Source organism: Ambystoma mexicanum, chromosome 10 (assembly GCF_040938575.1).
Source record: "Ambystoma mexicanum isolate Mex_15411 chromosome 10, UKY_AmexF1_1, whole genome shotgun sequence".
NCBI classification, from domain to species: Eukaryota; Metazoa; Chordata; class Amphibia; order Caudata; family Ambystomatidae; genus Ambystoma; species Ambystoma mexicanum.
The window spans coordinates 796,198,024-796,225,711 of NC_090932.1; the positions used below are offsets into that span (position 1 = coordinate 796,198,024).

Below are 27,688 nucleotides of genomic sequence, written 5' to 3' on the forward strand. Positions count from 1 at the left end.
TGTCTGGAACTGTTTGTTGAATCTGGTGTGGTGTACCGACTTGCCAGTGTTTTGTTTATGAGCTGCTACTTCTTCCTCTTGTCGGGTGATGTTGGGTGTAAGTGGTGGTTTGTCACCAGTAAGCTTGTCATAATCATATGCTAACATTCCATGTATTCTAGTACATTAGAAACACATGTTTTTATAACATAAACCTTCGAGATACCCTGATAGCTGTGTAATTTTAAACTGAGGGTCAAGCAGAGTTGATAGCTTGAATGTTTTGCGGCAATAAGTTTGTTGAATCGTTGGCAATTTTAAAGCAGCTGGGTCTGGCATTCGGCAAGCGAGGGAAATGTCCGAAACAACCCCTTTGCTTTGAAAGGCACTATACTGTGTCTTCAATTGATGTATTAAACTTAGTGAGGAATTCTCCCTGCAGATGTAGCAACAGGCTTCTTGAAAAGGGGTCAGACACTGTATTAGGTATTCTAACATGAATCACTATGATGAACATATCATAACACCATCTGCCGCTACATGCTGAAAGGTGTACTCCTGAATGACTCCTTTTGTGCTACCATTCTTTCAAACATTTACAAAGTGTAATTCCACCTTGTTGGTACATCTTGTACAAGTGGATAACATGTCAAGATGTGTTTGCCCGAATGTTTGCCCATTCTGCCCTTGCCTTCAGAGAATAATGAGCTCCGGACAAAATAACAATCCTTCTTTTTACTCTAAAAAGCAAGAAATATGGTGGAATCTTCACTTTCACAATGCAGACTTCATGTATATCCTATTATCAGACACCACAAAACTGACAGGCAGATTGAGAGGCAGCAGCCACTCAGAGATGGTATATTTAAAATATTATTTGCAGTGTGTTTTTAGAAAAATGAACTGATGCAAAGAGCAGCCATCTTCTTGATACCGCTGCCTGTGCAGATTGTTGAGAAGCATTTTGGAGGTAGGGCCTTTGATGAGGATATTTCTTGGTCTCATGGTTGGAACGGCACCCAATGTGCAGTGATGCACTTGTATACTGATCTTTTGGGGCTGGCCCACATATTTTTTGTTAAATGGACAATATGGCTTTCACTGAGCCTCAACTCAGAATGCCATTTATTTGCAAGTTTTCGTAACACAGCGGAACTTCAACAGTTAAAACAACGTCTATCTCTGCATGTTGTAGCATGGTGCAAAATAATTACGAAGGGCTATGAAACCATTGTTTTTGAGAATGCAGAATGGCTGCATGTCTTCGACTTTAAACTCTCCAACCAACAGAGATACCCTGTGGTCTTTGGTAAAGGCTTTTCTCTTTTCTAACCTGCATCTTATAGTTTGCTGATGAAGTGATGTTCAACTACATTCTAAAGATATTACAACCCTCTGGAAGTACTGTAATATTTCTCTCAAGTTTCAACAATTGTCGTCAAGACAGAACCGTTTTCACTCTCTGATGTTCTGGAGACATTTGATTATCCAATGTTTCACATTCAATGAGATTGCTATAGATGGAGTTTAAACAAGGTTGGGCTCAACCGCTTTGCTTGTATTTCATGTCTCATTTGCCAGTTATATATAGTATGCATAAGACGTAAAAATATCTTCATGGTTGATTCATTTCAAAGGGCCTCTAAACAATGGATTTTGAGGGTTTTGTGCTTGAACCTGGAACATGGTGTAATATTTTATGAGATGTTTTAGAAGGTATGCTTGAGGTATGTTTCAGGCCTAGGCAACTCTACGTGATTTTTGCTTTGTTTTTTGTCAGACCACAGGTGATTTCGTTCAGTTGTTAACTATTGAAGATTGTACCTCTATCTTTTTGGCTCTCTTGTCTATTGGCATGTTGGGTTTTAATTTGTGCCAATCTTTCCATGAAATCCCCATCTGCAGAGTCTACATCCAAGTTTAATCTCTCTATATTGTGACTTAGATCACCATTTGTTTCTCTTTCAGGTGACGGCTGCTCTTTTGAGAACTGATCAGTGTCAGATTAGCCTTCCCTCTTTGCAATGGGCTGAGAAATTAACACATATTTAATTTGTGATTTATTACCTCATATTTTGGCTTGAATTCCCTTTCAGCACAAATATACATATACCTTTCTTTTACAGATGCCAGCAGAAGTGTCCTTTGCACAGATTTTCACAAGCTCTTGGAGAGCACCTTTTTGGTAGTTTGCAACATTTCTCACCTTTCCGATTGCCAAGAATCCCAGGAGAGCAAGTGCGATAACCACACCCTCTCGTAAACAAAGAAGCAGTATGCAACCACCCTACAAGCTTGTTTGGCACTGTGTGCCTGAATTGATATTTAGCAGACAATAGGGGTAGGCAGATAGGGGACGGGCGTGGATAGCAGAAACCATAAAAAGGATTTTGAAAATGCAATTGATAGGTAAGGGGATTTCTAGGGTAGCACAACATTCATGTGCCAGGTTTCCCATTGCCATGTTTGGGGCTAATAAGACTGTTTTGTGCCTCAAGAAATAACAAGCTGGACTTTCAGCATAGCACAACATATGAATAAGCAAGCTCAACTGGAATAACATGTCATTATATGTTGTAGAGTATTAGTAGAGGCATAGCCACTATTTTAGCATTAGCAGTCGAAATATTGTTTCTGTGGTGAAGCAAAACAGAAACAACATTGCAGAAGACAAAGTCCTTGGCCTTGTTTTAGTATTTGTCAGTTCTTGAGGCTCAGCCGGGTAATTCACAGGCTGGCATCTTCCTTTTGCAAAAGATGTGCCTCAATAATTGTTCAGGAGTACCTTATTTGTGAAAGAACAACCAGACTGGGCCTGAATTCAGCACAGCAGTTGAGACTGTACTCAGGCATCGGAAGCCTTCCACATTAAGCAACACATACATTGCTTCATGGCCTGACTGACATGTTCAGTTTGCCCATTGGTCTGTGGATAGTAGCTAGTTGACAAATTACAGGTGATTCCCAAAATCCTGCAGTCCCTCCAAAATCGAGAAGTGAACTGAGCTCTTTTGTCTGATATGGCTGCATTCGGTAAACCATGCAGTCTCACCACAATTTGAATTGATTTTTCTGCTAATTGGCAGCCCCAGGAATTCCCTGACATCAGACAAAATGTGCCTGCTTGCTCATGTAATTCACTATAAACATAATAGTATCAACTTCTTGTACCGATGGAAGGTCTGCAACAAAATACATTGATATTTGTGAGAATAGGGTGCTAGCTGTGGACTGTAGTTAATAATAATAATAATAATAATAATAATAATAATAATAATAATAATAATAATAATAATAATAATAATAATAATAATACTGTTCTCTGTAATTAATCTGAAACATTCATCAGGAGAAGAGATGGTGGTCACTTGGGCTACTGAGAAGTACCCTTTATACTTTATTGATAATTAGGTTATATATTAATTACATTGTACTACATTGATAACGTGATTGAAATCTATGAGATTTTTCTGATTTTTCATTCATTGTTAATTAACTCTGTACTCTCCATCATAAGAGTAGCACTCACAGGAAACCACTCACAGGAAATCAACAGTCACAGACAATATTTTATATTGGTCTTTTTATCTGTACTAATGTATTAAAATTGATGATTCATCCATTTTTAGAGTGTTTAATAGAGTGTTTAATACATGTTTATAATAAACTATGTTTAAATAAATGTATTAGATACAGTCACAGACAATATTTTATATTGGTCTTTTTATCTGTACTAATGTATTAAAATTGATGATTCATCCATTTTTAGAGTGTTTAATGGAGTGTTTAATACATGTTTATAATAAACTATGTTTAAATAAATGTATTAGATTCATTTGAACTTTTATTATCACTACCTATCTATCTTCCTAAATACTTAAACTTTTCCTATCTGGAAAAAGGTAGGGATTACACTATTGAATTAGTGCATTTTGGGTTTCCCTCCAAATTTAGAGTTTAGGAAGCAGGAGTCCATGTCCTAAATGCAGCCACTGGACTGCATAGCCTAGGCTGTCAATGTAGTTGTCAAGAGGTTACCTCTGACCCTTGAATTGAAACTGCTATGTGCCACTGACGAGTAGGTGATGCAGATCTGGGTGCAGGTTCATCAATGAAGTTTCTGAAAGGGGGCCCTGGTAGGCAGGTCACCCTATCTGGGATTGAATTACCTGCATAATTTCATTAGTTAATACATAACAAATAGCCAATACTTCTACACCCTTGCCAGATGGCATTTTGTCACATGCTCATCAGCCAAAAAGGTTGAGATCACCCTTCCAAGGGTCTGCTCACCCTCATCCGAAGGTATGTACTGAGGCCACATGCATTGACATACTGTAACCCAGGATTGTGTTGGATGTCCATGTACAATCCCTGTAGGGATATGGTCAAATTCAACAACTTGGGATTCTCTCCTTCATAGCCATAAGCCACCTCAGAGGTCTATGGTCTGTTGGGATGGATAAGTGAGACCCAAATATGTAGGGCTTCAGTTTATGAACCACCCAAACTACCGCAAAGAAAACTCCTTCTCAAATTTTGGCTCAGTTATGCTCACATTTGGTCAAGTCCCTACAAAGATATGCAAATGGTGCTCTACCACCTCCTTCTTTAACTGTGTTAATACTGTACCAATTCCAAATTCACAAGCATCTCTCTGTATTAAGAGTTCCTGCCCATTATATGGAATCTTCAGAACTGAGGTCTTGAACAAGCTCTGGAAGGAGGTTTGACAGGGGGAGGTCAAAGCAGCCTTCTTTATAATTTTCTTAGATGTCACAAGTGTCCCATATCTTTTGATGAAATGACTGTAGTAACCGCTGAGGCCCAAGAAAGCCCTTACTTGTGCCTGTGAAGTGGGAATATCCCAAACCACCAATGCCTGGACTTTGGCCTAGAGAAGATGTATTTTCCTACCTCCCACTTGGTGTGCTGAATAAGTAACAGTACCCTGGCATTTTGATGACTTTGTAGTCAAGCAAACCTTCTTCCTTCTAGATGGTCTTTCCAGATATGGCTGAAGACAGAAACACCATTTAGATAGACAAAACTGAAGTCCTCAAACCCAGATAGGACCTGGATCACCATCCCTCAAAAGGTAGCAGGAACATTCTTTAATCCAATGGGCAGCAAAGTAAACTGGTAGTGCCCTTCTAGTGTGGAGAATGCTGACCTCTTTGCTTTGTCAGATAGGCTGACCTGAACATATTGAGGGTCATTATGACCCTGGAGGTAGCCGTGCCGCTATTTGCGGCATGGCTACCCCCATTCCGGGGACCGGGTTCCTGGAATGGGGAAATACTGGGCCATTCCGACCTTGGAGGGCCCGTTATTTCCCCATTCCAGGAACCCAGATCCTGTACATTCCCATTCCCATTCGAGCCCCATAGGGCTCAATGGGAATAGGGAGGATGCAAACAACAGGCCTGTTAATGACGGGCCCGTTGTTTGCATCCTGGTCTGCCCGCGGGACCTGCTAAGGACGCCTGGTAAAACCAGGCGTCCTTAGCGGGTTCCGCGAGGAGACCTCGTAATGAGGCGGTAGGAGGTTAATGGGGCCGGCAGCTCTACCGGCCTTGTTAACCCCCTACCGCCTTCTGTGTAATGAGGCCCAATGTGTAGTGTGGTTAAAAGTACTAATACACTTGACAGTGCCTAATCTGTCAATGACTCACTGGTCCTAGGTAAGGGGTGTGCATCTGTCTTGCTGAAAGAAATGACCCCCTGTAGTTCACACAAAAGTGGACTTCAGTTTTCCCACTATTGGACTTTTTAGGGACCAGAACCACAGAATTAGCCCATAGGCTTGGGGAAGGCTCAATCACTTCTAAGTCAATCATCTCGGTGACCTCCACTTGGATTATGCCCTTTTGCTTAACAGGCAGGTGAATTCTGCTCTTCACTGGCTTATTGTCTCCAGCGTCAATATCATGGATGCACCAATCCATTTTCCTGGAGTCAGTGATAATAGACATTCTTACTGGCCCAGCAATTGCGGGCAGTGCTGAAATGTAATTGCTCTTTGGTTAGATCTGGGGAGATTTGGCCTCTCTCCATAGACCCATCTTTTCACTCTGTGTAACATATCTGGGAGGGGATCTTTCTTTTCCTCAGTCTCATCATCTGTCATGAGTGCTATCACTAAATCATCCCGGCTGTAGTGAGGCTGTTCTGGTTGACATGAAAGACCCTGTGCTTCTGCCTTGTGGTCTTTGCATCAATGAGTAGTTGACCTTGCTGATTTTTTCTAGCACTATATAAAGCCCAGTCCATCTATCATGAAGGGCACTGGGTTTGGCAGGCTCCAATACTCCAAACCATATGTCCAGGAATATTTTCTGTCACAGTGGAATTCTGGTCATTCCAGTGCTTCAGGAGCTCATGGCAGGTCTTGAGATTCTAAGGGCTCTGCTCTCTCTACTTGGCCATCTTGGACCTGAGACCAAGTCAATAATCCACTATGTCGTGGGAAGGAATTTCAGGTAGGCCCTCTCATCTGTTCTACACCTATTTTCGGTGTAACCCTAACTGCATTGCCAAACAGAAGCCGAAAGGGGCTGAATCCTACACCGCTCTGTGGCACCTCCTGATAGGCAAACGGGAGGTATAATAGGAGAATATCCCATTTTATCCTCAGGTGGTCTTCCAAGCCACCTATCATGGTTCAAGGGGTCTTGTTGCCCCATTGGTATGTGGGTGAAAAGCTGTGGAGAATGTATAAGCAACACCACATTCATCCCACATAACCTCCATATATGTGGATTAGGGATTATTAGGGATCATCATTGAAGTAAAATCTGACATTCTTGTGATTGGAGGATATGAATTGTTTACCAAACACCAGCAAAGTTACGGTTAGCTGAAAAAATCCTTCCGTTTACGTGTGTAAGTAGAATAAGCCATTTAACTGAAGTCACACATTCACAGTGTCAACCAATAGACATCACTGGAAGCACATCTCCAGTTAAGAGCCACACGCGCAAGTCATTGTCGTTCTCCAAATTTGCTCAAATGCATGTTTCACTAGAGAAAATTGGCTTTGTATTATAGGAAGACTTTTTGGATTTAAATCAAATCCAATTTAATCTAATTGCTGCCCCCCAAGGGAGTAATGTTCCCTTCTAGTGGTTGATCCAAATGTGTCCACTAGATGGCAGTGCTAACCTTGCTACACATGGAGGACTGTATTAAATTCACAATTAAAAGCAAGGTCAGCGCTGCATCTACTAGACATGTTCACACATTTTCAGACCTGACTATCATCCAAACTGAAATAGGCTGTTTGATATGTTCCCCCTTGTAGTTATGTTGTGTACGGACGATGAATAGACCTCCTAGTTTGCAAACCAACCCCTCCTACAGACGTTGCTTAATGGGAACACAAAAGTAACAATTTGTCCGGCAATGTTTTTCAGTGAATTGACTTAGACTCATTCTAGCATACTGTAGGGCCATCAATCCTTTCATTGTCAAATTAAGCCTTATGTTAGAAAAAGACACCTACTTTTGCTTTTACAATTGTCTAGGCATGCATGACCTGCCTTAATGGGTCTATTTACTGTTGTTTCATTGCATAATGACACCTGGCTGGACATAAAACATACACACATTGTCAATGCTTTACTGGCAAATTAACAAAGCATTCCTTTTGTTTTACCACTTTATGCAGAGGTACAATACAACATATGAAGACCATTTAGTTTTATTTCATTTTACAATTTTATAATGCGTCAACCTACCTTCAAGAAATAACAGAGCACAATACATACAAAAAGCAAGCAATTAAAACATAACAATTAATTTAAACATAAAACAAAGTCTATCCCATCCGGATAAAACCAGTTAGTGAAGAATTTACAGCCCATTCACTCATCAATACTTCTTTCTGTCACCTTCAAAGGAACTTAAATTCATGACACTAAATTATGTATGGAAACTGGAAAATAATTCAAAATGTTTGAAGCACAATGTGTAAAACTTTGTTTAGTTGATTTCTACTTTTGAATATGTGGAATTTCTCATCTTAAAGATGCACCATCCACTACGGGTCATTCTTCTTTCTCCTGACAGCTTCATTGATTCTGCTAGATAACTTGTCTGTCCCTAGTGGACTGGCAAATCATAATAATATAGTCTTCCACCGGAAATGATTCCCTACTTATAGTTGGACCTTATTTAATATGAGTGTGCTCCAAGAGGAGTAGCCGCTAGTCATCAAACTGTTATGAAACCTTTGGAAAGGTGGATTCGTAACAATATTTATTTCAAAATGCAAGAATTTGTGTCCATACATAAAGGAATAATCAAACAATTAATGAGAATGATATCAGTCCAAGGGATAATATATAATGAAAGAGGGAACCAGAAGGCATGGGCAGAATGGGCAGAAAGTTCTCATATAGTAGACCCGAAAGGTGTGATGGCCTTGTTTCGGCACAGGTTAGTAGGAACCCAGAAACTCAAAGATGGTTGGGTCAAGAAAAAGAGAAGCATATAATAATGAAGACAAAGTTATGTAAACACATTATTTCTTCAATATTGTTGGTTCCATGAATCACATCAATATGTCAGTGTGAATGACCAAATATCAACTAAATTATTACATCTGTGAAAACTCATTCAGTTGTTAATTCACATATTTGTTTCACATATTAAAACATATGTCAGTTCTTGTTTATTTTAAGGGGATATAAATGAATGCTAAATCTAATTATTATTCGAATTCTAAACACTTTGGGCCTCATCAGGAGTTGGGCAGTGTCCCGGTGGTAAATCCGCTGGGATACCGCCCAAAGCAATAACCGTTTCTGCAACTTGGTCTGGCGCTAATCAAACGTTGCAGTGGCGGTGTAAATCCCCATTTTTTTGAGTCCATAGGATTCAATGGGGCATTTTCGGTGCAATTACTGCAGCAGTATTTGCGCCGCAGTAATTACACCTAAAATGGGTGGAAAGTCAGCACATTTACCTCTAGCTCAGAGCTGGAGGTGAATCCTATGAGTTCCCCAAACTCGGGATTGGGCAGTGCGGTGGCAATAGTGTTATCACCACATTTTGACTGCACCGCCCAACCCCTTAGGAGGCCCTTTGTTGAGTCTGCAGACGTGTGTGTGGCATCACAAGGCTGTCTGGATGATCCAATTTTGGAGGCTGAATCCCCAGCCATTCCACATCTCAGCAGCAGTGATTTAGGTAAGTCGCCCTTGTCAGGGTATGTCTGAAGACCCTGCAAGAATGCTTAAATATGTTTTTATGTCATGTTAATGATCTAAAATAAATGCTTACCTCTGGGTTGCCCAGATTAGCTTACCCCTTTCAAAAACGCCTGTAATTCAAACATTGGAGAAGGTGCAGAAGGCAGTAAGCGTAATGTTGCACAATACTACATAGAGCGGGGCATCCCCAGCCTGTGGGCAACATAATAAGATGGATAAATATAGAGAGTTTTAGGTTAAAGGTTAATTCGGTCTAATAACAAAATATTAGGTCCTCTGAAAAAGCAACTATGAAGTACCCAAGGTCCTTTACAGAAGGAATCCCTGCACTAATATGTTGTTCATTTGTGGGACAGGTCACTTGTAGTCCTTAAAAAAGCATGTTTATGGTTGGTAGCCAGTACTGCCGAAAAGAAGATACTGCAAACATGTAGTAAGGGTCATTAAACCTGTTTCTCATTTACTTTCTCAGAATGCAACAAAGTGGTGAAAGTGGAGCACTGAGCTGCCGTCATACCGCCCAATGCAATTACCACCACGTAGTCGGGTAGATTTACTGTCAGATTACAAGTGGCAGTGGTGTGTAAGTCCCCATTTTGTTGGAGTCTATTGGACTCAATGGCGCCTTTTCAGTTCAATTATTGCAGCAGTAATTCTGCCACAGTAATTGCACCAAAAATGGGCAGAAAGGCGGATTTACCTCCAACTCAGAGCTGCACAACTGATAGTTCGGTGGTGTGGTAATGTGGCAGTAATGTGACTCTCAGAGAGTCAACAGAGACATGCATTCTGTCTTTTGTCTCATTCACTAGAATGCAGAGAAGCAGATACCTGTAATTCATATAACCTCCTATTGCTGGTCTGAGTTCACAGGAATGACTCTGGTATGCTAAACCATTATATGTAGATTAAATAATGATGTGAAATACCAACCACAATATGAAAACCTAGGTATATATTTCTAGCTTATCCTGCCAATAGGTGGCTATTTTATCAAAATTATCATGATTGTGGACCAGAGGTGCATATGTATCTCCTGCCTCAGGAGTAACTGTGCTGCATTAACAGCTGTGGAACAGGCACCTGTGACCTCTGTGCCAATGGAGAGCAGGAGCTACAGAGTAGGCTACTGATGCAGCAGGGCACCAGTGCTCACCATGCTTCTGGAATGGAGTTTAATAAAAATGGGTCTGGATACCAGTACTACCTTTTTCGAGATGGATTATCCTAACATGTTATTATTAATAAAAATTAAAAACTCTTTAAGTCATTGCAGGATGGCAATCCTTCACAGTACCAAAAGACATTGGACTATGGGCTGTGGATGATGGTCATGTTATTATTTTAATACTATTCTAAGAGGTACTTTCATACTAATTATAGTGCATTCTTATTTTCATGTAGGTGTAAAAGTTAAGCTATTTTCAGGATTTGCCGCCTGATTTGAGAAATGTGCCAAACGAACGACGCCTTATATACTTCTTTTCGCATCTTATCTCGAATCTGTTTCAAAAATGATCTGACATAAAGGTTCTCAAAATTACATTACTTTACTCAGTCATTAATCCAATAACTTCAAGCCCCTCAAAAAAGATGTATTTACCACTGCATTTGCACAGAAGTCTTTCACAACCGCTAATTTAGTTTATGAAAATGTTTGGCTCACACACTACAATGCACAACCTCTAAATTCAATTATTCGTTGATCAGTACATTGTTTTCTTCACAATTCTGTTTTACTTTTAAAGCATCTCTTCAACAAATACCTAAAATGTGACCACTAGATGAGGCTCTGTCGAGTGACAGTGTTGATTCTCATTTTTAAAAATGATTTAGAGGAAACTTCATATCAGTGGACTTGTACCTGTGTCTGTAAAGACATTTGATATATTGGTGTTGCTCATATTTTTTTTCAAATATAGGTCGGATCCATTCTCTTTGATGAAGCAGCATTGATGATTTATTCTGTGCTGAGCTGATGGTCAGACAGCCTGCTTTCACACTATAAACAGTCAGTGCATTGAATCTGCCAGGTACTCAAAAGCATCTTCTGGTTGATGGGCCCTCTCCAGTATCTCGAAAAATGTCCTTAAAGTCCCCCCAGTAATCCTGCTTCGCATACACCCTATTGACGGAAAGGAAACATGTTTAACGTTAAACAAACCACAGTACAATTAAAATGCAATTATAAGGCACACATGGTGGCCTAATATTGATGGGTTACCGAATATTCAGAATAAAGCAATATTGGTAATTTGGGCGTCAGAGAGTCCGGAAATATAGCAAACCCACCAGATAACAGTTCTGCCTGTTCTCTTCATATGTTTACCAGCACTGTTCTATTCAGAAACTCTGTTATCTGGCTCCAAACATCGGGCCTCATTTCGAGTGCACCAGTGTAGGAAAAACCTGTGGTAATGCAGTGGTAACTCTGTAACCTCTGAATTACTGCCGCATTAGTGCACCGCTGTACTATAACTTTGGTGTTAAGGTGGAGATCTTCATTCAGCAAAATTCTAGAGGTGAATCCTTCCTCTTACCACCAAGAAATGGCAAAATCAGCAAATCCCCAAGAAGTCCTATGGACTGCAAGAAATGGGAGCTTACACTGTCTAGCACCACTTGTAATCCAGCGGTAAATCTGCAGGACCAGGTGTCGGTAACAGTAATTCCGTTTGGCAGTATTTTGGTGGATTTACCACCGAAATACCACCAAACCTGTAATGAAGTCAATTGTTTTTTCTACATGTCACTAACCATAACAGTAGTTTAATTGGCAATGACAGGTTGAAGTCAAAATTCCGACAAATGTAGTGACATATAATAGAACTTCTTTTCTAAATACAATTTGAAATGAATGTGCTTCTGGGGGTAGCAATCCAGTTTTAAAGAAATGGTTCTACCCATGTATTTCCATATTTCACATATGAATTCCCTTTTAGAGGAGACTCCCCATTCAGCTTGTCAATGAGGAAATTAACGTGTCAAGCTTTTTTCTGACCACAAAAGATAATGGTGTCACTGGTAGGAATATTTATCAGTAAGAAAGTATACAATGTCTTGTCCCAATCCCTGATTCTGTGTGTGTGTGTGAGTGTAGTTTATGAACCTGAATTGCATTTAATTTTGATCTTTTAGCATTATAGTTATTTAAATGAGGTACAGAGTCTATTTAGTGAAGTACATAGATAGAGGACCATTCTCTTCATGCACCTGTGGAAATTGACTGCAACAGGTGAAAGGGCACCCTTTCACATTCATCCCCATCACATTATAGGTAGACTACAAAGAACAATTGACTTCACTTTCTCTGTCGTAAAATACACTTAAGCAGGTTTGGCAAATTTCATTTCATATCACACACACACACACCCTCCCCCCCATCCACCAATCAATTTTCTAGGCACGGTGTCCACTTCCACATTAGGATCCGTGCAGAGATTGCCTAATCCTTTGTTCTTTACTAGTTGCCACTGCCTTATTGGTATAGCAGATACTAGTGTTTGTAAGAAGATGTAGTCTTGCTCTGGAGTCGAATCTTCATTGCACGACTCCGAGTAGTTGTCCAACATATTCAATTTCCTTTATTTCTCCCATTCATGTCACTCTTTCCTGTGCTGCCAGTTTAAGCAACTCAATCTCTACCAAACGCCTCTAGATGTTTTGATATGAGTTTTTAAGCCATTATTTGTATCTTTTTCTTTTGCATACTTAGATATTCTTTCATCCATAGCATCTCCATTCAGGCGATTGTTCTTTGGCTAAACAAGTAATTATCATGATTTCCATGTGATTCAATTGTAAACTACAGTTTGCAGGGCTTCATAACACCAATTTCTTACTTGTGTATCAGAGGTCCTCCAAAGGCAAGTAACAACTGGAACACCAACGTAATCCAAAAAGGAGCATACACCAAGCAGGAAGTAATGCAGTTTGTTACAGGTCCAGACACAGCTGGGACCAGTTAAACCCCACGATATGCGAATGCAGTGAGATACCTGGTGTTGGGATGCAATGGTATAGAAAATAAAGCTTTCTTGAGATCAATCACTGTGAAATATTTCGTGTTTGCTGGAATGTTGCACAATATTGTAGCAGGGTTAGGCACAAGAGGAAACTCAGCCTCTATCACAATGTTCAGGGGGCGGAGATCCTGTATGAATCTCCAGGCCCCTCCCTTTGTATTTTAATCAGGTATGTGGCTGTGTTGCATGGGGATGTTGATGTTTGTATTATATACTGCTGTCATAAGGCGAGTGTGTCATAAATGCCCTCATCTGTTCTGGGGAAAGTGGGTATTACTCTACCGGGAGCAGCAATGCCCTATCTTTTAATGTTATGCTCACCGCCCCTGCTTCCTTGAGCACTCGCACATTGGTGGGCCCTCTTGTCCATAAAGTTTCTGGGACCTTCTTCAAATTCTCTCGAGGGTAGCTGACCTGCTTATTTACTATCTGTGTCAGTTGTGGAATGAACCTTTCGATCACTCATATGGGGCATGGGATTTGTAGTTGGAACACTAGTTCTACCTCCTCCTCCTCTTCCCCATCAGCAGAAAGCTGCTCATCAGTCATGTCAGTCAATGTCAATGTAGGGTCTAAACAGAGTACTTTACGCTATTCAATGTCATCCTTATCTGTCCCACATATTATCACCATCTCTTTTTGTTTCATCACTTCCTCCAAGTACAAAAATATTTGTGCACCTGAGGTAATTTTCTTGTGCTACGAGGGCATGAACAGGGATTCTGTAGATAGTCTGAATGTCTTTCCTTTTATCCCTGGTACCCATCCTAAAAGTGACCCATATAGGAACACCTCAGGGTGCATGGACTGCCCTTGCAATGTGCTGTGTGCATAGTAGACCTTTATAAGGGATGCCACCCTTGCAGAACATATGCCAGGGGTTCAGCACACCATAACTATTTCTGTGAATGAGATGGTAGCATTTAGCTGCTTTAACAAGTCCCTTCCCAATATGGTTATTAGGAGTATCCTTTGAGTACAGTAGAGGGGCTACAAGGTGTTGTGTTCCTATTGTTAAGGGTACATCCTTTGTAACTGGAACTGTGACAATAGCCCCATAGAAGCCCTGTGTGTACATAACTTTGACAGTGGGAACTCACCCTCTTTTATGCAAGATTCGGGGCTCCTGCGTCTATCAAGACAGAACAATTTCTGTGTCCTACTTCACTGCTACCTCGGGTACCTCTTCAGGTTGTTCAGTTACGGCAAAATACTGGACACACACGCGCTTTCTGTAGGCACTCCTATTGGGGCGTTATATTCTGAGGGAATGGAAAATGATTTCATCCCAGAACAGTTACTCCTGTGTAGTGGGGTACTACGTTCTGGACTAATAGTGTACTGTGCCCTTGTCGGTGTGTTTGCGTGGGTGCTTGCAATGCATTTGTGGACATCATCGAGATCCCTTCCGGCCCTACTTGGGCACATGTCTGTAATTGCTGGGGTGATGGCTGCACCTGCTGTGGTGGGGCTGCTGGGGCTGTGCCTGCTGTGTTGGGGCCTGCTGTTGTGCCAGTTGGCCCCCTAATTGTGGTCCCCCAGGATTGTAATATACTTGCTGTCCAAAGAGACAAATTCATGCAAAGTGGCCCTGTTGGCTACAGAGGAAACATGGCCCAAAAACATAGACCCTGCCTCTCTGTATTCGCCCGCCCTGCTCCTCTGCAGGTATCCTCTCCCTTGTGGGTAGTATCCCATTGGCTGAGAAGTCCCCCCTTGCGAGTAAAAACCGGATGGCTAGGCCCCCCATTGTGGGGTATACTCGGGCTGTTTGAACCCTCCTTTCTGCATCCACCCCTTATAGGGAAGCCCATCTGTTGGGTGGAAGCCACTTCTACAGGACCTGGGGTAAACACTGCCCCTTCCATGGAGAGCTTTGCTAGGTCCTTTTATACTAGCTTGTTCTCTGCCTTTATGGCATTATCTGCAGATTCTTCCTGCCTTGGCTTCTATCCCCACTACCTTATTTAGGGAGGTCTGCAAGTCTGGGGAAGACCACTGACCAATATATGATTAAAAAATAGGTATGTCATCCCATAATTTTTGTGTCTCTAGCATTCAAGGTTCCTGTATCTGTCATTTGTATTGTGCAGGATCCTCATCTGGCTTCATTTTGACGGCCATTACCACCCCAAGATCCAAGGTATTGGGATTCATACTTCTTAGCACTTTCCACACGTGGACCTGGCAGTTATTAAAGGGTGTTATATCATGTACATTTGTACTCAGATTTACCCCTTTGCATTCCGCTTATTCCCATATGTTGTCCCATCGCTCCCCTATTATCACAGAAAACAAGCTTTTCATATACCCAATTGGCAGGACGACACTGCTGTCTCCTTTTCGGAGCGTATATCCATTTGCTCATTCCTTCCATAAGGGAGGGTAAAATGAAAATCAAATAATCCGTGTTCATTGCTTGCCATGGCTGACAGTGTGCGTCTTTCCTCCCCTTCTGTAACAGGGGCATTTGGGTTGTGTCGGGATCTGAGTCCAGACCCCTCTTGTGACCTTTGCCATTCCTATCTTCGCCTTTCTATGGCGTTGGCTCTTCAACCAGTTTCTACTTGTTTCCCACTTATACCTCTTCTTCCTTTGCTTTCGACCCCTCTCTTTCTCCGTATCTGCTGCACAGGCATAATTGTCTCCCATGCTTATTTCTTCCTCCTTCTCATCTGAGACAACACAGTCTTTGTCAGACATGTCTATTTCTTCCTTCCCCTTGTCAGACTCCTAGTTATCCATTTTGAACTTTATATTCACTGATGTCCACCCATCTCCACCCCCAGCAGCCCCGGTTCCTTCTCCTTCCTAACCCTTCATTTTAAATCACTCTCTCCGTCTCCTTGAATAGAGTGTCCAACTGTCACTACATGCTTGTTTCTATGTTGGTCAGGTACTTCTGGTTACCCTTTTCCTTCTGTGCTCCAGCACTAACTTCCTTGCTATTTTTACTCCCCTTGTACGAGTCCCCACAGCTTGGGGACATGCGCCAGGGTTTGATGTAGCCCGCAGTAGGTTTTAATTATAAATACAACCAATAGGGAGGGGGCGGAGTACTAGCTGGTCCTGTCATGTCGCTGTCCTACCCACCCTTCTTCACAGGCTCCTCCTTTTTCTCTTCATAGGGCTTCCAAAGCCCTAAACAATGTTGCCGGCTCTTGAGCGTTGATGCTTTGTATGTTGCTAGCCGTTACGAAAACATATGTTCTATTATTTTACTATTGAACGTTTCTACCCCTCGCCATTTTTGAAAACACTGTCCTGCAGTGTCCAAACCCATTGGAAGTGGTATTTTAATGTTTTATCATGATATTGGGGAACTTTTTACATAGATGATGAAGGGGTGCGTCCATTCTATAGGCCATTCCCACCCCAAATGCACTTCAACAATACTGGTGTCTGGAGTTCCCCCTCTATTCTATTTAAGCCTTCCCCAAACTTCAAATTACCCTAATACCTGTCACACCTCCCCCAAATCCCCACATCTCACTTTCCCCTTTCATACACTCCCACCTCACTTTCCCCTTTCACACACTCCCATCTTCTCCTCACACATCCATACTTGGCACTCCTCCAGCTCACACCCTATGCACATTCACTGGCCCTCTCCTCATGCCCACCCACTCACCCCATGTTAGTACAATACTGGCCCTCTCCACAGCCCCACCAATTTCCTAAACACTCTAAGTAAGTAGGCAGATGTCTGGCCACACCCCTCCTATGGCCCTGCATTTGCCACTACTAAGCCAAGCACAATTATGCACATGTTATCTCTGGTGTCGACCCTTCCACTTCGGCCAACTCCACATAAACCAACAAATACCCACGACCACTTCTAAAGGAATGAAGCACCAAAAGTCAGACCAACTGACATACCCAATACATACTACCCTTTTGTGCACCCTCCTTCAACAACTCAACGAATCATGAACACTGCATCCCAATAATGACACAACTATATAATAGCCTGCACTAGGTGCAACTCCCACTTAATGGGGCCCTCCACCTTCTGCACACCCTTCTGCTGTAATGCAGATGTACCTGCCACACACTCAATCCCTATCAGAGGGGTGTAACTCTACAGCTGATCATCCTCACCCCTGTAGGATGCATCCTAAACACCATAAAAGAGAATCCCTCCCCCCCTCCATGGGTATGTAACCAGGGTGTTGTGCATTCATGCAAGGGTACACTCACATGTCCAATAGGTCCTCCAATCCTCGTGGCACCAAGCTTTCCCTATGGCTCGCCCCTCCACCTGTGCACGGATGGCGCTTGGGTCCCAGCATACCTTCGGGAACTCAGCATCTGTGGGGTCTCATCGGTGGTGCATGTGAGATTGGTGTGTGCTCACCTGACCTGCGCACTTTGGGAGGGCAGCCAGAATACCCTCAACTGGCTGAGGGAACTAAGGATCTTGCTGGGCCTCCAAATGTATCAGGGGTCCTCCAAAGACAAGTGATGACTGGAACACCAAAGTAATCCAAAAAGGATCATACACCAAGCAGAAAATAATGCAGTTTATTACAGGCCCAGACGCAGCTGGAAGAGCACAATGCACACAGCATGGTGGAATGGAACTAAATGAAGGGAGCTGTCAACGCCGCCTCCTGTCAGCAAACCTTTTATACCTTCTAACTTTATTAGCATAGTCAGAAATTGTGACAATTGTTTGACAATCCTACAATGATTTTTGTTGCGAGTACATCAGTCCCCTATAGTAAAACATATAGTGCCTGTTCATGATTGAGCAGGTCATCCTGACCCTTGCTGTCCAACACCACCTCTCGTGATGTCAGGATCCTTCCCACACTGCCCAAACACTATGTTTATTAACCTGATTCTGCTCACCGCTGGAACTTGATTATCTTGCCATTTGTCAGTTCTCATGAGACATGCAAGACAACCTGAGTTTGGCAATGTTGAGACATTCACATGGCATCCAACCAATTAGTTGCACGCTGTCATCGGCAAGGACACAAAACACTGTTGCACCCTAGGGATATCAAAACGATGATCGGTCTCCTCCCAGCTCACCCCCTTCCCCACAGCCTTCTTCCCAGGCGCATCTGTCTGGGGCAATTTGAAACTGCTTAGCCCACTGTGATTTTACTCCTATTTGCCTATATTTTTTAGTTGAATCTCTACATTTCCCAGCGAGTGCCCAGGTGCCCGCCTCGCTGACCTCGAAAGAATTGGCTGGATCCATTTTCCAGCAACTACGGTTTCTTGGGAATGGTCAGCTTGCAACATTTCTCCAGTACACTGCCGTGGCTGAGCGCTCGAGAAATTCATTTCTGCCTAAAACACAGGGCCTGTGAGTTTGAAGAGATAAATGGTTTACTTACGTGCCTATGCCCCGAAATGGCTGTTCTGTTGTTCATATTATCCTGCACTACCGCGTCTACCCCTTGTCCCTGCCCTAGAGCCCTATCCCAGAGTACCCCCCTGGGCCCCCTCACCCCTGCTCGCCCCCACAGACTTCTCGAGCTGCACCTGTGCATACGGTTCATATGTTACACTCTGCAGCTGTCAATGATGTCCCCCACCTCTAGGGATGCCCCTTCTCCTTTCCCATCATTCTGCAGCTGGTAGTTGCCCCCCCCCTGGCAGGGCTGAATCTGCACCTTTCTGAGTTAGAGTTCCTATAACATCTCCGTTCCTCTTGCAGTATTCTGTGACCCATGTCTTCACTTTAGAGGGAATTCAATGCAGGTGGAAGTACATCTTTTATGGATTAGCCATGTTTGCATGTTGATGTTCATTTTCTAAATTTCTTAAAAGATACATTTCTTAAAAGTCCTCATTCCACCCTATTTTTTAAAAAGGCCTTTGTGATTAAAACGTTCAGTAGACTCAAAAAGTGTCTCCCTGTCAATCTCTTAGGATTTCATTTCATATTGATTTCTAGTACAGTTATTATTGTCCCAGTACTTTCCTCTCATTGCCTAACTTTGGTTTCTCCATTGATTTTTTTTAAAATGTGGGTTGCTAGTGACAGAAGTCTGAGGCAGAAAAATGTTGTACTTTCAGTAGTTTGTGAATGTGGCCCCACTTTTTTGCATCTGTTTATTGACTTATCCTGCTGAGATCTCTTGGGATACAGTGATCTACTCTTTCACTTTGGGATTTGCACAGATCTTTGAAAAAGTGTGTTTCAAACACATTTAAGCTAGTTTTATTGAATTGAGGTTTTCTCACTTTTGGGATATTATTACGTACTCTCATTCTTACACTAATATTATCCCCCAGATATTCTATATCAGCAAGGTTTCAGAGGAATAGGTACTTTCAATTTCTGTTCATTGTGAATGTTCCATCTCACTCCCAATAGAAAGGGTACTTTTGTAGAGAAAGAAAAACTGCCTTTTTGCTGGCAAGAAAAGAGGGATTGGGCTTGCCAGACATTATACTCTTTGTTCATGGTCCACGATAGTGCCTTACTCTGATTTCTTATATTGCAACCTATTGTAGCCTTTGCCTCTTTTCTTAGTGTATCCCATCATATATTTGCTACTTTGGGACAGAGATGTGTAGCGCCCTATCTGTGTGTGTGTTCTTTATGGTATCAAAGTACAATACAAGACAATTAAAGATTATGGGCCTCCATTCAAGGTTGGCGGTAACCCCAATTCTGACGCCTGACTGCCCAGTGCCACTGGGACATTACAAGTCCAAGCATCACGGGAAGACAGGCATGGGATGTTGTAAGTCCCCATGGGTAAACGGAAGCACCGGCACCGTTCTAACGGTGCCGGTGCTTCCATGAAGACACTGCCTATCATGGCTGGTGCGCCCGGCAGGGTCAGAACTGTTGGGTGCAGCGGCCCCCGGCAGGCAGACCTTTAGTGTGGCGGTACGGAACCAAGGGTGACTGTGAGCTTACTGGCACCCTTGTTGCCAGACCGCCACACTTGTAAGGAAGCCCTATGTCACCATATATCTTCACTGCCAGACACATTCACAGTCTGGTTCACCTCACAACAAGCTCATATATTGAAGACAAAAGCAGATGTTATCTTGAAATAGTTTTAGTGACAATGGCCTCGCACAGTGGACATGGCAGTCTTTCAGTAGTAGAAAAAGTTGTTTTAGCTCCCTACATGCAATTGTAGTCAATTGGTCTGAGATTGAAAAGGCACTTGTTTCTATGCTCAACCTCTGAGATCATGCGGTTGCCACCCACAGGTTTTCCAGGGGAATTTCACCAAATAGGACTGACAAGATAAAAAGAAGCGTAGACAAGGTCTCTATGGAATTTGCCATTGTGAAAAAAGTGTTCCAGTGCTGAGTGGTGCCATACCAACCAGATGTGGCAGAGATGCCAGTGTTTTTTTCTTACTACTGAAATCATTCTTTTTGTAATTTTGAGCTTCACATTATATGTGAATAGCGCTACACATATCCTGCATATCACATATATATTATAAAACCATAGGACTAAACAGTATATGCATTATTAGTCTTGAATGTATGAACATTAAAATCACTATCAAGCACAGCATACAATTTAAAGTAACGGTCGTGATCTAATCTTCAAATTCAAAGTACAAAAGGAATGTAAAGGAAGGGAAGCAACAGAAGCATTGGAAGGAAGAGAATGAGAAAGATGGAAAGGCAGAGGCGTAGCCAGGATTGTCTAACAAGTGGAGACTGAAACTAATGTTGTTGGGCCAACCACGTTGACATTAAAATCTGTAGTTTGCCACACAGCGCTGCTGAGTGGACATTTACAGATTTTGGGTGGGCCTTGCCAGGTCAGGCCCTAACCTGTCTATGCCTCTGAAGAAAGGGAAGGGGAGATGTTCCTAAATACTAAACCCTCTGAAACTGATATCACTCCATCCCAAACTACATTATGTATCCCTTAGAATAATAGTAACCTATACAACCTAAAAGTGTGCCCACCAATCCACTGAAGAATTGTGTGAGTAGCACAACAAGAGAACGCATCATGAGGCAGGTAATATGGTAGCCTATAGTGAATGAGGCAACACATGTAAGTCATGTGAAGGTAGTTCATGCACAATGATGCTCAGGAATTTTTGGTTACCACCACTGTTATCTTAGTTTCATTTTGAGAAAGCACTTCCCATGCTTGAGGGTGTATGAGCTGCATGTGGTGGGCACAGGGAGTAAGTAAGTTATTTTAGTATACATTTTATTTAGCAGTAGTTGCAGATGTCATTTATTAATATATACCCTTCACTATTTTTCCTCTCTGCCTGTATACCAGGAAGAGATCATTTTATGGCTATTTACACATCAAGATGTCTCTATATACTGCAAATCCAGTGTTAGAGACATTTTAAGAGTTTAGCATCTTGGATTGAGGAAGTGTATCCACCCTCATAAACTATTTGATTGACAACAGAAGATAAGCACATGAATGGAGACCACATTCAGTTCAGTCTTAGAAGTTCTGGGTCAATGCCATGCAGCGCTAACTACAGCTGGACACTATGAGCAGGAGTGATGTTGCTACTGAAGCTGGGATTAATAATGAATGTTGATGCTGTGTTCAAAATGTGCTTTATTTTTGCAGAGCAGGTACTCTTGAGTGCCCCAGTAGAGACTGCTTGCATAGCTTAGGTAATTGAGGACCTTTCATGCAGTTGCAAGACATATTTGATGGGAGCACAGGACTGGGAAAATAAAATGCATTTCAGGAGGTAGTTGCAGCAGAAGAAAGTGTAGCATCAAATTGCTTTCAGTCGCTAATGAAAGATCTGAGTTCAGATTGCTATCAAGAGGACTCTATTGACCATTGAAGCTGCCGAATACGTTAGAAACTGTTTGCCACATCACATGATCTCAATTTTCACAATTGATTTTTGCTGTTATTGGGGAAGCCATGTGTCACCTTTGAGCACGTACCTTGTCAGGTAACTGCCCAGGCTTCTACTGTCTGAATTTAGAAACCTGTGCAGTCTTAGTGTGCTCCCTTCATCATCATCATAGTTATGGCAGGTCTTGTGGAGCGATTGGATCAGTGTTAACATATGCTTCAGATATGCACTAGTGTGGAAATGAATAAACTGGTGGGCCCCTAAAGAGACAGGTGGCCTGATTGTGTTGTAACAACTTGTGCATTCATAGATAGAAAGCCATGATCTCTGTTTATCTGACACCTTTCATTAGGTGTGCATCTATGTATTAGGTGCTTGCAGCCCAGTCTTGCAACCTGATTGTTTCTTCATATGAGCTCAAACCAGAACATCACTCTGGATAACAATATAGGAAGGAGACCACAGTAATGGTGCAGGAAGTGGGATTAAGTTCCCTGCCTGCCTGGCCATGTGTGACCATCAAGAGGGTAAATCACGGAGCCTGGAACCTCACTTTACTAGTTGATGATGGGCCTGGGAGAGGAATGGGAAGAATCTCCCGGTCACCCTTCCTTGGTCCCTGCTGGTTGGCAAGGCATAGTCATCCCAAAAACGCTATACACCCTAAGTGAGTGAGGGAGTTCAAAATACCATCACGTTTAACTAGAATTCACAATGAGATAGCCACCAGGCTTTGCAGGGTTTTGTGGGTTTGCGAACATGCCTCCCCAAGATTTGAAAGATGGGCTCCTCTTTCTGGATCGGTCAACCCATCCACACATTCTGTGGACATTTCCAGGTCTATGGGCATGCTGTTGAGTTCCATAAACCTGCAAATTCACCAAACATCCATGGACACTATGTGAAAAAGGAAAGTAGGGTTAGGAACTCATTCATCCACCACAAAACTAATTTACCTGCACAACAGAACACACAGTTGTTCCTTCCCCACACAACTCTCCATAGTACCTTTGATTCATACATGAAATCCAGAATGGCTGCCAGGCTTCATATTAGTTTAGGTTAGCCACTTCATCCTCAACGAACTCAAGAGAGGATGGCTGCAAAATCCAACCCTTCCCTTCAACGACTGGGAAGCATAGCTGGAGGACCTTGTTCAAAATCAAACAGGGCGGATCACATCACTGCAAAAGGGCTTGCACATAGTGATCTATTGTGGGTTGTTGGAGCAGGTTGTGACTGCTGTTGGAGAAGCTTGGAGAACAATACAAAGACTGTGGAGGAATGGAGATTGTGGGAGGCTTGGGGGAGGTAGAGGGAGTGAACGGTGGAGGTGGTGAAATCAGGATGAGGTAGTGGCGAGTTGGTGGAGGTGATTGTATCAAGAAGAGGTGGGGAGAGTCTGGAGAAGGTAATGACATTATGCAGAGGTGGAGAGGAAATGGAGGACATTGTCATATTAGGGGGAGGTGCTGAATGTCTGGATGACACAGCCCTCGCTAACCTTAATCTCTCTATCTCCATCACCCTTGACACTCTTGCCCCTGTCATGAGGGTCGAACTGAAGCCTTCCAAAAAGTGCAACTCTTGGTATGACTCCGACCTGGCTGCCCTTAAACTCAAGTGTAGGGCAGCTGAGCGGAAATGGAATGTGTCGGGTGAACCATCTGACAAACTTGCCTGCCGCCTCCTTCAAAGGCATGACTCTGCATCTGCACCAAGAAAAGAGTCTTTATTCAAGCCCGCATCTCCACGCCATCAAACAACATGGCCAAACTTTTCAAAGTCTGCAAGGAACTGGCCAATCCTGCAGCTGCATCTCCTTCTATCAAACCCACCCAGGATCTTTGCACGGCCCTGGCTCCACACTTCACCACAACAACCCAAGACATTCTTTCTACCATCTCTTGCACACCACAGCATACACCAACACCGGAGCCTCCCTTCGCCACCCCTCCACTTACTCTCTCTGTTCTCTCACCTTTCACATCGGATGAGGTTACCAGACAGGTCCGATCTTTGAAGGCCTCATCTAAACAGGTGGACCCCTGCCCCTCAAAAACCACTAAAGACAATATTGTCTCCCTTGTCTCAGCCTTGCCTGATGTCTGCAATCTCTCCTTCTCCACAGAGGATTTCCTAACTGCACTGAAGCACTCCTTTGTGCAGCCTCTTCTCACCCTCCATTCCGTCAAACTACTGCCCTATTTCCATCACTCCCTTCCTGGGAAAAATCCTGGAGAAACTGGCTATCTCTTAGCTAACCCGACACACTGAATCTATTGGTTGCTTCCATGACCATCAATCTGGCTTTAGAGCACCCAGAGGCATGGAAACTGCTCTTCTGAACACCCGTAAAGATCTGCTCTCAAATCTTGACACTAACAGCCCATCTATCCTCATTCTGCTTAGGTCTAGGGACAATATCGGGACAATATTGTGCCCGCCACCAACTCTGAGGCCACCACAGAGGGAAAGATAAAATCTGTGGACGCTCTACAACAGTTCTTGGCAATTTGTGCCACCGCCTCCACAAGTACTGTTATTCCATATATTCCATATATAAACATGCCTGGGTCTATGGGTATCCCACGGACCACTACCTCCCCTGCCATTGCATGCATTACCACCATTGCTCTTATTGCGCACATTCTTGGTGTGGCTCCAACAATGCTGTGATCTTTGAATGAGATTGTCATGTTCAACTTGCTGAGCAGGTCCCTGGCCAACAGTTTAACAGGAGAACTTTCTGAATACAATAAGGGAGCATGCACCACCTTTCCCCCCACCTTTATATCGAGCTCTTTAGTTTATGGAACCATAAAAATAGCCCCAGAGAAGTCATGTGTGTGAAGAATTGTGCCCGATAGTGGGAGGTCACCCTCACTGCCGCATGATTTTTCTGAACCCGAATTGACCATAAAATTAAATTGCTTGTTTCCTATCTCTGCCCACACCAAGGGTTCCTTTTCAGGGTTGGGGATCATTAACAGTACCGGACATGCAAGAGTTCACTGCGGGCTGTCCTTATCACAGTATGTGTTTGTCCTTGCAAACGAAAATGGGTTTCCCCCACCACAGCTGTGCCTCAAAAGGGGGCGACCGTACCATGTGGTGCTCCTTTGAACAGGGTTGTGCTACTTCCCTCCTGGAAGGTGTGTTGATATGTGTGCTATTGTACTCTCTGATGCTGTTGCCCTGGTGGACCAGGTATCTGTGGGGTAAATGGGTGTATGCCTGGTGTATATCATAGGGTATAAAAGTAATTCTGGGCATCAGCCCTTGTGGAGGTCCCAGGTGTGATGGGCTGTAGTTATACCCCATTTCTTGTCTGCTCCTGCATTCTCTTGAAAAATGCCCCCACTTCCCACAAAGTTCCAACATTGTGACGGTCCGATTCCTCTCCCTCTGGGCCCCATTGATCCAAAACCCCCTCCCCTTGCTCCCTGGAACCCACTTCTTCCATGCTGATGTCCTCATTGTTGCCACTGTGGGCCAAGGTACTGCAGACCATCTGCCCCACTGTCTTTGTCCTCCTGACCAAACTGCAGCTATTCTAGCATTTGCAAGCTCTTGGGCATTTCCTGACACCTCTGTCTGCACTGACGTGGACACTGATGCTTTCACAGCAATTGTAGCTAATTTGTTTGGTGCTAGTTTCACTTGTTCTGCTTGCTGCCTCTGGGCTGTTTCTTTGTTGTGCCCTTTTATCCTCTTACAATGGTGTATTATTATGCTCTGTATTTCAGCCCACCCCTTCACCTTGTTGCTGATGATTTAGTCTAGTGCTTTTTGCACCTCTTTTGGCAGGATCTTTTTAACAATAAAGTAGAAAAAGGGTATTGATCATTCCCACAAGTCACCTGTCTCTCCACATCTCCTGAACCTTAAGACTAAATTGAGAGGGGTCTTCATCATCCCCCATAGTACATTGCATCATCGATTGTGAGTCAGGTGTGTCAGACAAGGCTCGCTGCAGCGCATCCCATATTTGTGCCTGAAACTTGTTAAACAATGCTCCATCGTGTGCATCATTCTGCAAATACACTCCCATATATCCTGCTTTTACCCACACATCCCCAGCCTGGTCTCTAATAGTCGATACCAATAAGTTTTTCATGTCGCCGACCGCCAGGAGTACCCTGGCTGTCTATTTTTTAAATGCATAAATCCACTTGCCCACACCCGCCGTCAGGGGCGGGAGCACCTTCATAAAAAACGTTTTATCCATCTGCGCCCATAGAACATACTGTGGCCTGCCGGGCCATTGATGTAGAAAGGGCATCTGCATCTTTGCACCACTCCCGTAAATTATCTTTCCACTTCCGTTTTTCCTTGTTACTGCCATCTGGCCAAACCTGTTCCTTAGCCTAACATCTGTCAAACTCTCCACCCAGTGAGTATGTTCAGGTGCTTGCTCTACCTATTCTTCCTCATCATCCTCAAACTCATCAATTGTACTCCAGTCGTCTACCTCTCCATCCCTGTGAGATTTTAAATTCGCATAGCCTAAGCTGTCTGCTCGTTCCCCCCTTCTCCTTCCTTCTCTATATACACATTCTTTACGGCTGTGCTATCTATTCTGAACAAGAAGTCTCCTGTCTTACACCCATCTAATCGTTGCTCTGCTGGTTTGTCAGTCTTCACTTCACTCTGTGCTACCCGCAATCTGGTCAATTCTGTTTGTGCCAATGCCACATCTATGTCTCTTTTATTGATATCAGCAAGTAATGGGATATCCGGAGGGGATGCATATGGGGGTCGTGGGGCAGTCGCAATGGTGGAAACTTAAGTCAGGTTAGTATAACCCTCTGTGGGGTGAGCTGTCAATGGATATATTCCTCTGCATTCCACTGGAGTCCCATCCTTCTTTCCTGGGCAGTCACCCCTGCTATCGTTTTGCGCTACTCTTTCCCCAGAATCTTCAGTATGTTTGAACTTTTTCCAGAGTTCTAATAATTTTCTCCTCTTTTGTAACTGTTTCCCATATATTTGGCTGTCAAAAATATGGACATGTGTTCCAGAATATCCTTGTTATGTGAGTCTTGCTCTGGCCACAAGCGGGGCATCCCCCTCCTCTGTTTTCACCATCCATTGCTTATCATACTTGTCTATTCTGCCGCGTTATAGTGGCAGGGCCATATCCATATACTCAATGTTTTTTTCTGCTCCCATTATAATGGTCCTTGCACCACATATCCACTCTCACACTCCACAAAATCAAAACACTACTTACACAACGCCCCCCTTTTGCCTCCAACCTACACAATAAAAACAGGAACAAAACAAGCTAAAATAACAAGCTAAAATAAGAACAGCTAATATTCCTGAGCCCACTAATCATGCTGGGCTCCTACTTGTTTCCTTTTCCTCCATTAGACAATATAAATGGTGCCACCTTCTCCCCTCACTCGGGAAGGCTCTCTAACATTCGGTTTTCCTTTCCTTAATAATCTCCTTAAAAAATGTATAATACTAAAAAATAAAACAAACAACATCCACACCCCACTCACAACCTCACTTTTCACATACTCATAACCTTCACACTTTCCCATTTACCTCTCCCCTACTTGTTATCATTTGCAAGGGTATACTCACATGTGTGTGTTCACCCGAACTCCTCCGTCATGGCGTTCCAACACCGGCGCACACTCTCTCCAAAGCCGTGCCCCATTCC

The 27,688-nt window shown here is 43.1% G+C and overlaps 1 protein-coding gene across 1 annotated transcript in view; it reads left to right on the forward strand.

Annotated features, from left to right (window-relative positions):
• Positions 1–27,688, forward strand: part of IQCJ (IQ motif containing J) — a 992,957-nt gene that overhangs the window by 609,028 nt on the left and 356,241 nt on the right. The gene's annotated exons all lie outside the window — the stretch shown is intronic.